Genomic DNA, 13,011 nt, shown 5'->3' with positions numbered 1-13,011 from the left:
GGCAAAAATATCTACATAAACTATTTGGAATTCTTCTGTACGGTAAGAATTTATTTATTCAATCATTTATTTATATTATATTATGATGGATTTATGGATATTCATTTTATACTTTAGATTAACACTAGTACTACTTTAATTATTACTCTCCAGTTTTCAGTTGGCTCCTGTGTCCCTTTGATGTACCCCCATCATTGTGGTGTTTTTTTTTTTTAATAAATTTATTTATTTATTTATGGCTGTGTTGGGTCTTCGTTTCTGTGCGAGGGCTTTCTCTAGTTGTGGCAAGCGGGGGCCACTCTTCATCGCGGTGCGCGGGCCTCTCACTGTTGTGGCCTCTCTTGCTGCGGAGCACAGGCTCCAGATGCACAGGCTCAGTAGTTGTGGCTCACGGGCCTAGTTGCTCCGCGGCATGTGGGATCTTCCCAGACCAGGGCTCGAACCCGTGTCCCCTGCATTGGCAGGCTGATTCTCAACCACTGCGCCACCAGGGAAGCCCCATTGTGTTTTTTGTTCTGGGTGTTTTGGGTTTTTTTAGCGGAGACTTACTTTTTATTATTATCCTTTTATATTTTTGGATTTTTGTCTCATGTGCATGTATTATCTGCTTTTATGCCTAGGGTAATTAACATTAAAGTTTGTAGGTTATTAAAAAAGGTAGAATAAAAAGTTTTCTTCCTTCCTCTGACCCTCCTACCCTGCTCCATTTCCCCTTCCCCGGAGACATCATTTGATTTCTTGTTTGTTTCTGCAGAACAATTCCTTTTTTTCTTTCTTTTAAACAAGTGTTTACATATAGTACACGCTGTTCAGCACATTGCTGTTTTCAACTAACGATCCCTTGTGGGTTATTCCATTTCAGCACATAGAAATCCATCTCCATTTTAGTCTCTACATAGTATTCCATTGTAAGGCTATACCATAATATATTTAACCAGTCTCCATCAATGGACATTTACCTTCTTTTTAGTGTTTTACTAGAATAAGGAGTGCTGCAGTGAATACCCACATCTTTGCATACTTGAGCAAATAAACCTGCAGGATCAGTTTCTAGACAAGGAATTGCTAAGCCAGAGTACATGCTTTCAAGATTTAGATGCTGCTAAATTGTCCTCCACAAACCTTTCACCAATTTTCATTCTCACCAACAGTGTATGAGAGGACCTGTTTCTCCACACCCTTGCTAACATGGAGAAGTAACAAGCGATTTTTTTTTTTTTTTTTTTTTTTTTTTTGCTGTACGCGGGCCTCTCACTGCTGTGGCCTCTCCCATTGCGGAGCACAGGCTCCGGACGCGCAGGCTCAGCGGCCATGGCTCACGGGCCCAGCCGCTCCGCGGCATGTGGGATCTTCCCGGACCGGGACACGAACCCGCGTTCCCTGCACTGGCAGATGGACTCTCAACCACTGCGCCACCAGGGAAGCCCATAAGCTTTTTGATCTTTGTTAATCTGATAGGTGAAAGATGGTGACTCACTGAAGTTTTAATTTGCATTTCTTTTATTATGAGTGAAGCTGAACATCTTGTCAGACGTTTACAAATCACTTGTATTCTCCTTTTCTGTGAATTGTCTCTTCAGATCCTCTGCCCATTCCCCCCTCCCCTGCCCTTTAGACTTTTTCTAATCTTTGTTTTGTGCCTCAGTGAAAGCTACTCATTCATTAAGTCCATCAATATTTATTATCTACAGTGTTATAGCAACATGCAGTGAACAGAAAAGACAAAGGTATTTTTCTCTGGGAGATTAAAATTCTAGAGGGGGCAGAAAGAGTAAAGAAATAAATAGATGTCAGTTGGCGATAACTGTTAAGGAAAAAGAGTAGAATATAGGCTAGAAAGTTCTGGGGTGCTATTTTCTCTTATTTTTTTCAACATTTATTTATTCATTTATTTTTTGGCTGCAGTGGGTCTTAGTTGCGGCACCTGGGATCTTTTGTTGCAGTGCGCAGGCTTCTCTCTAGTTGTGGAGCTCAGGCTTAGTTGCCCCTCAGCATGTGGTATCTTAGTTCCCTAACCAGGGATCCAACTGGCATCCGCTGCATTGCAAGACGGATTTTTAAACACTGGACCACCAGGGAAGTCCCTGGTGTGCAATATAGAGAGATCAAAGAAGGTTTCTCTAAGGGATGCCAAGGGCAGAGTGGGAATGAAGTGAGGAAAGGAATCATGCAATACCTGGGAGAGGAATGCTTGAGGCAGAGGGAGGAGCAGGGTGAAGTCCTTGAGGTGGAAATGTGCTGGGTGAGCTGGAGGATCAGCCAGGGGACCAGTGTGGCTAGAGCAGAGTGAGTGAGAGGGAGAGGGATGGGAGATGAGGTCCAAGAGGTGTGCGGGGACGAGATCGTGTAGGACCTGGCAGGCCTTTGTAGGGACTTGAGGATTTTGGCTTCTACTCTGAGTGAGATGCTAGCCATTACAGTTTATTTAGGCTGTACTTTTTTTTTTTTTTTTTTGAGAATTTCAGAACAGTGGAAAGACATTACCTGATTTAGTTTTTTAAAGGACCACACAACGGCACAACAGTAAGGTCTGTGAAGGGGGTTGTTACAGTCCACACGTGACGGGGGCATTTCCCATCATTAGCCTGTTCTAACTGGACTATTTAGGGGCCTAGCCTGCTTTAAGCAAATCCAATGTGTGAAAATCCAGATGGACCTAATTTTCTCTAAGGGACAAGGTGGTCATTGCCATAGGCATGTGCTCAGTGTGGAGAGGGTAATGCAGAGATCCCAAGCCTCTCTGCATATAAATAAGCCCCACCCTTTTTCCCATTGGAAGTAATCATCTCCCTAAAGCTTATCCACCGCACATCTAGAGGTGCCTCCTGCTGACACATTCAGGCAAGGTCATAAAAATTTGTGTTCAAGAATGTTCCCAGGGACTTCCCTGGTGGCACAGTGGTTGAGACTCCAGGCTCCCAATTCAGGGAGCCTGGGTTTGATCCCTGGTCAGGGACCTAGATCCCACATGCATGCCGCAACTAAGGAGCCAGAGAGCCACAACTAAGACCTGGTGCAACTAAATAAATAAAATAAATAAATAAAGTAAATATTAAAGGGGCTTCCCTGATGGCGCAGTGGTTAAGAATCTGCCTGCCAATGCAGGGGACCCGCGTTCCAGCCTTGCTCTGGAAAGATCCCACATGCCGCGCAGCATCTAAGCCTGTGGGCCACAACTACTGAACCTGCGCTCTAGAGCCCATGAGCCACAACTACTGAAGCCCACGCGTCCTAGAGCCTGTGCTCCTCAACAAGAGAAGCCACCGCAATGAGAACCCCATGCACCACAACAAACAGTAGCCCCTGCTCACCGCAACTAAAGAAAGCTCGCGTGCAGCAACGAAGGCCCAACGCAGCCAAAAATTAATTAATTAATTAATTTTTAAAAGAAGAAGTGAGTTGGAACTTTTTTTTTTGAGTTGGAACTTTTTAAAAAATAAATAAATAAATTTTTTTTTTAAAAAAGAATGTTCCCAGAATTAGATAGTGGTAGTAGTTGCACAACTTTGTGAATATACTAAAACCCCAAACCCTTGAATTGTATACTTTAAAAGGGTGAACTTATGGTATATGAATTATAAGTCAATAATAATAGTAATGTTCCCGGAAACACTGTTTGTTATCGTGGAAAGACTGGAAACAACCCAAATGTCTAGCCACAGGCATCTGTTAAACTTGTAGGATCATCAATGGATAAATATGGAACAGTTAACAAGAATGAGGTGTGTCTGTACTGGTTGGTGTGGCAGATAAGGAAAGCTCCCTGTGACGTAGTGTTAAGTTAAAAAAATTAAGGGAAGGGCTTCCCTGGTGGCGCAGTGGTTGAGAGTCCGCCTGCTAATGCAGGGAACACGGGTTCGTGCCCCGGTCCGGGCAGATCCCACATGTCACGGAGCAGCTGGGCCTGTGAGCCATGGCCGCTGAGCCTGCGCGTCCGGAGAATGTGCTCCACAATGGGAGAGGCCACGGCAGTGAGAGGCCCGCGTACCGCAAAAAAAAAAAAAAATATTAAGGGAAGAACTGTGTGTATAGTTTGCTACCATGTATGTGAGAAAAGTATATATCTATGCATGCATAGAGTGTTTCTAGAAAGATATTTGAGAATTGCTCAATAGGAACTTCTAGGGAGTGGAGATAGGGTTTCACCTTTACGGATTATGTTCTACTCTTTCTACTTAAAAAAAATATATTTATATGTAAAACTTTTACAAAAACATAAAATTTAATTATCACAACAAAAATTAAAAATACAAAAATTGGGAGAGGAATGCTTCAGGCAGAAGGGGGAGCAGTGCCCAGCCAGTCCTTGAGGTGGGAGCGTGCTGGGTGAGCTGGAGCCTCAGCGAGGGGAGCCGTGTGGGCTGTTGCCGGCTACCGAGTGAAGCAGAGCCTGGGAGCAGTGTTTGTGGAGCACTTTCTACATGCCAGGCATTTCGCTGTGGGGTTGTGCGTGGGCAGTGGTGGGTAAGACTGACAAATGCCTTCACCAAGCTGCTAGTTCCTCCCAAACCCTCCCACCCACCGGTGGGAGGCCCTGCCCTGACTCTTGGAGGGAGTCCTCTCTTGCCTTCCTTCCCCCCTTCTCCCACCTTTTCTTCAGGACCCATCAAATCCAGAGTAGGCTTGAGCTGAGTGACCTTGAGCCAATGACTTTACCTTTCTGGACCTTAGTTCCCTCATCCGCAAAATGAGAATAGTAATACAGCGTATCTCAATGGAGTTGCTGTGAGAATCACTGGTGTTCTAAAAATGGTTAAGATGGTTACTGATATTAGACTGCCTCTAGCACCAGCTTGCTTGAGTTGGTTATTTAATACTAAGAATGTAATGCCCACAAGGCGTGCTTGCAAGGCAGGTAAGACTGGGATGAGTATCCTCAGTGTATACTGAGGTGCAACGATGAAAAAGGCTCATGCAAATTTAGTGAAAAATTCAAGAGGGACAGACTTTAGGGTCAGACAAAATATGGGTTTGAATCCCTGTTTTGCTAGCTGTTTGCTTTGTGATTTTAGGCTAGTTACCTCTCTGAACCTGAGAGTTAACCACACCTACCAAAAAAGGGACAAGTCCTTGGACCTCAAAAGCCTGGAGGACTAAAAGCTGCGGCAAAAGAAGAAGGCCTCGCACAGCGCTGGGGACATAGTAAATGCCCAGGAAATAGCAGCTGTTAGGGTCATTATTCTGTAAATGTTCTGAATGATTATAACATTTACGGAACCAGGTGTCAGAGCCTATGTTAGGTGCCTAGAGACCAGGTCTCATGGTCTCTAACTCTCTCCCTAATACCAGCCCCTGCCCTCCCAAGCTGTGAAGGAGAAGAGGTCTTCAGTGATGCAAATGAGCGTTTACTCTTTTCATTAACGAGACAATGAGCCCTTGATGGAAATGTTTGGAACTTTGAAAAAGGAGAAAGATTGGTTAATAAGTGTTTGTTGATATACTCACACCCTGCTTTACTGTCAATAAACATTTCCTGAGGCCAGCTGGGACAACCCCAGCTTGGAATCCAGTTGAGGTCTCTAAAACGCTGGGTGAACTGGGGCCTCAGTGTCTCAGGCTAATGTAGGAATAACAGCGATGTAATGATGCTCACCTCTCAGGGCTGGGCCGGGCGGCTGTGATGAAAAGTGTATGAAACACTTGACACACCTTAGAAATGAAGCAATTTTTCTTACCTAACAAAATCACTTTATTTTACTCCAAATCTCCCCACCCCACCCCTAGCTTCAGGAAAAGCAATTGTAGACTCTCTAGGGGACCCTGACCCCAATACTTAGGGATCACAGAGCCGTTGCCAGTCTCCTGGGGAAGACACAGCAGGAGGAAGACGATGATGAAAAAAGACGGAGGACATCTAGAGCCATTGTGCTGGGTGCAGAACAGGCTAAAGTTAGCAATAAAGAGAGACTTTAAAAACAAAATCAAACACTGTTTTTCATGTATGTCAAATATTCACTACAGGTTTTCCACAAAAATATTGTTCCTAGAGCTAGAGAATGAAAATAATTCAACTGTCCAAAATAGGAGAGTGATTAAATAAATCACTCAACATTCACAAAATGGTCTAGTATGGCCTTTTAAAATATAAGGTAAAATAAAATATAAGGTAGATCCCAACATGCAGATCTGGGATAATCTTCAACATTTATTATTAATAAGCAAATGGGGCTATCTTGTGTTCATGGATAGGAAGACAATATTGTAAATATACAGTTCTCTCCAAATTGATCTGTAACCGTCAATGCAATGTTAATAAAGCTTGCAACAGGGTTTTTCATGAAACTCAACAAGCCAATTAAAAAATATATACAGAGAAGTAGGAGCTAAGAACAGGTAGATACTTCTGAAGACGAATAAAGAGAAGAGACTTGCTCTACCAGAATTGTTAAAAAGCTATTGCAATGAAGACAAGATGGTGTTGGTAGTGATAGAAATTCACCAAAATCAACTCATGAATAAAAAAAAATTTGATAAATGACAGGGGTGGCACGTCAGATGCTAGGAGGGTCTATCCAATAAATGGAGCTGGAAAAGAAGTCCTCCCTATAGGAAAAAATGAAATTAGATCATTGCCTCACACTATACACAAAAATCAACTCCAGATATAAGGACTTAATTATCAAAGGCAAAACATTAAAAGTTTTAGGAGAAAATATAAGAGAATTTCTTTCTGACCTTGGAGTAATAACAAATCTCAAAACACAAAAGGTTAGTTATAAAATAAAATATTGATAAATAAAACTATATTAAAATTAAAACAAAATTATAAGCTACAAATTTGAAGAAGATATTTGCAAACACATATCACGATTCAAGGATATATACATTGAGATGATCTAAAGACCGTCTATGAACCAACAAAGCATAATAAATCAACAGAAAAATGGGCAAAAGACTCGAACGTGCATTTCAAAGAAGAGGAAGCATGGCTAAGAAACTTACTGAGAGATGTTCAACATCATTCAAGGAGATACAAATCAACATCATAATGAGATATCCAGTCTACGGCAAGAATTAAAACACCAAGTACTGGAGAAGAACTTCTATACGTTGCTGGTGGGAATACATAGCCATACAACCATTTTGGAAAACAATTCATCATTCTTTCTTGTCAAATTGAACATTTACACACCTTAAAGCCTAGCACTTCCACTCTTGGGCAGGTATCCAGGAACAAGTCTTGCTCAAGTGCTCCAGGAGACATGTCTATGAATATTCATAACAGCAGTGAACAAATGGCCAAAACCCAGAATGAACCCGAAAAGCCCTTCAACAGGAGAATGGATAAGTGCATTGGGGCATCTTGACAAAATGAAATAGTACACAAGAGTGGAATTGGAAGCAACCACAGCTACACATAACAGTACGAATGAATTTCATTAATAGACCATTGAGTGTAAAAACAGAAAGTGAGAACCTGAGGACTCCTACACGGTGATAACCTTTAAAAAAATTCAGAAATAACTAAAACTAAACAATATATTGTTTAATCATCATAGATAGGACAAAACTACAAAACTAAAGGCAAGAAAACAATAAACACAAAGTTCCAGATAGTGGTTTCCTGGTGTGGGGAAGGGGAAGCAGCTTGAACAGGTAAAAGGTAGAGCCCATCAGAAGATGGGAATTATTGTCAATATTATTGTAATATTAATAAGTAAATATATAAATAGATGAATAAACAAATAAAAACATAAAACAACTGGATAAAGAAATAAAAGAGGGCTATAAACAGATAATAACAATGTGTTATTAAGGATTTTAATTAATCCAATTCTTAGTACCTGAAGTCTTTTCTAAAAAAAAAAGCATGTACCTTACACTAAAAAACACTAGCGGGGAAAATATTCATTCACTATGCACAGAACTTTTTATTTTTATACACCAGCCTTTCACAGGGTATCTGGGTTGGATGGGGTAGGAGGGTCATATAGGGAGACTTTCTCTTTACTGTATACCTTTGTGTACTATTTGGAATTTTTGTTTTACTTTGTGCATAGAATGTCTTTTCAACAAGGGTTTGTGTCAAGATGAAAAAATTAAAATAAAAACCAGCTTTTTATTCGGTAGAGTTGATGTTTCACGGGAGATGTTTTTTTGTTGTTGTTGTTTTTTGCGGTACGTGGGCCTCTCACTGTTGTGGCCTCTCCCGTTGCGGAGCACAGGCTCCGGACGCGCAGGCTCAGCGGCCATGGCTCACGGGCCTAGCCGCTCCGCGGCACGTGGGATCTTCCCGGACTTCCCGGACCGGGTCGCGAGCCCGTGTGCCTTGCATCGGCAGGCGGAGTCTCAACCACTGCGCCACCAGGGAAGGGAAGCCCTCACAGGCCACGTTTTAAAAGCCTACTAGGGACTTTCCTGGTGGTGCAGTGGTTGGGAATCTGCCTGCCAATGCCGGGGACACGGGTTCGAGCCCTGGTCAGGGAAGATTCCACATGCCGTGGAGCATCTAAGCCCGTGCGCCACAACTACTGAACCTGCGCTCTAGAGCCCACGAGCCACAACTACTGAGCCCACGTGCCACAACTGCTGAAGCCCGAGCCCCAAGAGCCCATGCTCCACAACAAGAGAAGCCGCCGCAATGAGAAGCCTGCGAACCGCAACTAGAGAAAGCCCACGTGCAGCAACGAAGACCCAACACAGCCAAAAATAAATAAATAAATAATTTTATTAAGAAAATAAAAGCCTGCTAATTAGTGATATTAATGAGGGAGGGGCAAAGGGGCACCGTTCGTACCCTGTTGGTGGCACTAGAAATTAGGGTAGCACCTTAGGAGGGCAATATTTAGTAGTGTCTATGGAAATCTTAAATGCACATATTCTTTGACCCAGCAATTCTCTTCCACTTTAAGAATTTACCTTATAGATTTACTTGTACAACTCAGGATATAAACGTACAACGTTGTCCACCACAGCATGGTACAAAATTAGCTAGACATCATGTTATATGCACACAATTGACGGGCAGCTATTTAAAAGTAAGAGATATGGACTTCCCTGGTGGCGCAGTGGGTAAGAATCCGCCTGCCAATGTAGGGGACACGGGTTCGAGCCCTGGTCCGCGAAGACCCCACAGGCCGAGGAACAGCTAGGCCCGTGCACCATGACTACTGAGCCCGCACACCGCAACTACTGAAGCCCACGCGCCTAGAGCCCCTGCTCCGCAGCAAGAGAAGCCACCGCAATGAGAAGCCTGTGCACCATAAAGAAGAGTAGCTCCCGCTCGCTGCAACTCGCGAAAGCCCGTGTGCAGCAACGAACACCCAACACAGCCAAAAATAAAAATAAAATAAATAAATTTATTTTTAAAAAAGTAAGAGATAAGTCTGTATGTATTGATGTGGAAAGATGTTACACATATATTAAGTGTAAAAAGGCAAGATGTAGAACAATATATACAGTATGATATCATTTCTAGGTATAAAAGACATACTCATGGAAAATTTCTGAGGAAATACAAGTAACAACACTGATTACCTCTGGGGAGTGGAATTAAGAAGGTGAAGGAAAGACATACCTTTTGGTTTATACTTCAAAGTACTGGATTTTATGTTTGATGAAGAGCAAACATTTATTACCGCGATTAAAAAAAAAAGATTTTAAGAGTTCAAAACACAATGTCAATTATATCTCAATAAACCTGGGGAGGGGTAAAGTTCATAAATTAAAAAGAAGCAATGTATGCTCATTGCGAAGAAGTTTTTAAAGAAAATAAAGAAGAATATAAAGAAGAAAAGATCAACAGCTTTGCCTTCTCATCCTCAACAAGATGATCACATTTAACAGTTTGGGATATTCTTCTAAAAATTTTTGTCTGCGTTTTTGTTTGCCTATTTAGATTTAGTTATTTTTATGAAATGGAATCATATTACATATGTTGTTAGTCTTTTTTTCACATTTTATCATGTTAATAATATATACCTACAGCATTTTGTTTCCAAAACCATAAATAATTGTACTTTTTTCTGACTGTACAAGTGTGATTCACAAACAAAATATCTCTATAACAGTGTTGTTAAATAAGAAATGCAGGTTGTAGAACAATAGGTACAGTGTCCTCTCATTTTTGTTAAAAAAAAGAGAAAAGAAAACGTGTGTGTGAGGTCTGAAAGAACAGTCGAGGAGAATAGTCATTAAACTCTGTTTAGAGTCGTTATGTATGGGAGATTGGATTGAAGTTGTTTGGATTTTTATAGCATGTTGCTTTTATAATGATGATACATGCCTGTGATCAAAATATTTTAAAATTCAGACAAGCTCACAAAAAATTGAAATTATCCCAAATCCTACCACGCAGAGATAACCCCAGTCGACACATTGGTGAGCACACTCACATTTCCTTGTCTGCCTATACAAATATATTCATCCTCTCAATTTATAAGTTGCAATTATACAAAATGCACTACTCTGTACCCTGCTGTTTTCAATATGTTCCATGTCAGTACATCATTCTAATGATTGCACATTATGCCATGTAACAGCTACATTGAAATTTAATCAAGCAATCCCTCACTGTTGAATTCTTTTAACAAAAATTTTTAAATTGTGAAATACGACATACATCAGAAGAATGTATAAAGCGCATGTACTTCTTACGAAGTAATTATAAAGCAAACATTAGTGTTACCTCTATCCTAGACACACTTAAAAATTGTTTTTAAGTTAAAAAAAGAAAACTAAAACAAGCACGTGTGTACCATCTCCTAGAATTAACAAACACACATTTTGTTATTTTTTTGCTTTCATTAAAAAAAATTTTTTTTCACTAACAAGACGACAAAATAGGATTATTTTATTCTATTCACCCTTTTTAAAGAGTTCAGAACTTTATGTTCACTCTTCTGTGAATACTTTAGTGGGCCAAGCCCAACGCTGACCTCAGCCCAACAGGGTTTTTTTTAGGGTTTTAATGGTCTTAGCGTTGGCCAGCGGGAGCCCCTTTGTCAAGATTCTTGTCTTTCCAACAAGATTATGTTAATCTTTGAAAATTTCCTTGCTTCCTGGGTCTACAAGATGTTCCAGGCTCATCTTGTACCTTTCAGCCCTAGACACAGACTTGGCCTTTTCTGCAACCAGCCCTAGTTAGAGACCATAGTCTGGGTGCTAAGGTGCATTGCTGGGGTGCAGAATTGTTAAATAAAATGCAACCTTACAGGTAAAGGCAAAGTCCTCCTAGTTTTGTGAAATGGTAATGTTATCACTTTTACATTTCCCTGATTATTCATGAGGGTGACCATCTTTTCAATATATTTATTGGTGATTTGACTTTCCTTGTCTCCCAACTACTTCTTCACATACTTGTCTTTTTTTTTTTTTTTTCCTCGCCTTGTGGTTTGTGGGATCTTAGTTCCCCGACCAGGTATTAAACCCAGGCCCTAGCAGTGAAAGCTCCAAGTCCTAACCACAGGATGGCCAGGGAATTCCCTATTTTTCTTTTGTTGAAACTTTATGTCATATCCAAATTTTTTTGCCTTTATAAACAATGCTGTGATGGACTTCTTTGTCCATGGATATTTGCTCATTTTTAGGATTGATTCCTTAAATAAATTTCTAAAAGTGTGATTTCTGGGGAAAAATAGTGTTTTTTTATTTTTAAAATAAATTTATTTATCTCTTTACTTTTGTCTGCGTTGGGTCTTCGTTGCTGCACGCGGGCTTTCTCTAGTTGCGGCGAGCGGTGGCTTCTCTTGTTGCAGAGCACAAGCTCTAAGCGCACAGGTTTCAGTAGTTGTGGCACAGGGGCTTAGTTGATCCTCATCATGTGGGATCTTCCCGGACCAGGGCTCGAACCCGTGTCCCCTGCAATGGCAGGCGGATTCTTAACCACTGCACCACCAGGGAATTGCCAAAGAATAGTTTTTAAATTTAATACTTTTATTTTCTTTTTTTAAAAAACAGTCTTTTAAAAAAATCCAAATTGGGACTTCCCTGGTGGCACAGTGGATAAGACTAAGTGCTCCCAATGCAGGGGTCCCGGGTTCCACCCCTGGTCAGGGAACTAGATCCCACACGCATGCTGCAACTAAGAGTTTGCATGCCACAACTAAGGAGCCCACGTGCCACAACTAAAGAGCCCACGAACCGCAACTAAGGAGGCAGCGAGCCGCAGCTAAGACCTGGTACAACCGAAAAAAAAAAACCCCACCAAATCAAAATGATTGTGCCCATGTACACTCCCCCTGCAGCATGTGAGTGCCTGTTTTCACACCCTTCCTAGAACCACGCATCATGATTTTAGTTTCCCTCTTTTAGTGCTGGGGATGCTTTTGATTGCTGTGCTAACTTAAGATGTGCTGGAATCAACCCATAAAGTCTCTGTGCTTGGCTGTGTTCTCACAAGTTCCCAGTCCTCCCAGAGAGGAGAGAGGTATTCTAGCAGCTTGCCACCCTCTCCTAGGCTCCTGGGACCTCACCCACTGCACAGCTGACTTCTGGAGGCTCCTCTGGGAGGTCCCCTGGAGGAATTATTTGTTAAATCTGGCAACCCTATCCCTGGGTTCCCATGCTACGTAAACATTTTGGTGTCCATCACCTCTCACCTAGTCTACAGCAGTCGCCTTCTCATCTCACCTCTATAATCCATTCTCAACACTGGCTTCTGCTCAGAGCCCCCCTGCTACACTTATAATTCCATCTAAACTCCTTCAAAACCCTACTAGATCCAAGCCTGACCCCCCTCTCCGGCCTCATCTCCTACTGTTCTCCTGTCCCCTGCAGCCTCCTGAGCCTTCTGGTTGTTTCCTGTCAGGATATGCTGGGCAGCCTCTTTGTACTAACTTACCTTCGCTTAGAATGTTCTTCCCCCAAAGCATTCTCTGTTCAAATGTCAGCACACCAGAGATGGCTTACCAGACCACCTTGTCCAAAAAAGCACCACCCGTGCCCCTCACTCCCTCTCCCCAGCCCCGCTTTATTTTTTCATAACACATATTACCTACCGTTATTTTATACTTTTACTTGCTTATAAATTTGTTCTTTGTTTTTCTCCATCAGGAATATCAGCTCAATAAA

Source organism: Globicephala melas, chromosome 15, assembly GCF_963455315.2.
Source record: "Globicephala melas chromosome 15, mGloMel1.2, whole genome shotgun sequence".
Lineage (NCBI taxonomy): Eukaryota > Metazoa > Chordata > Mammalia > Artiodactyla > Delphinidae > Globicephala > Globicephala melas.
This window is presented reverse-complemented; position numbering follows the sequence as displayed.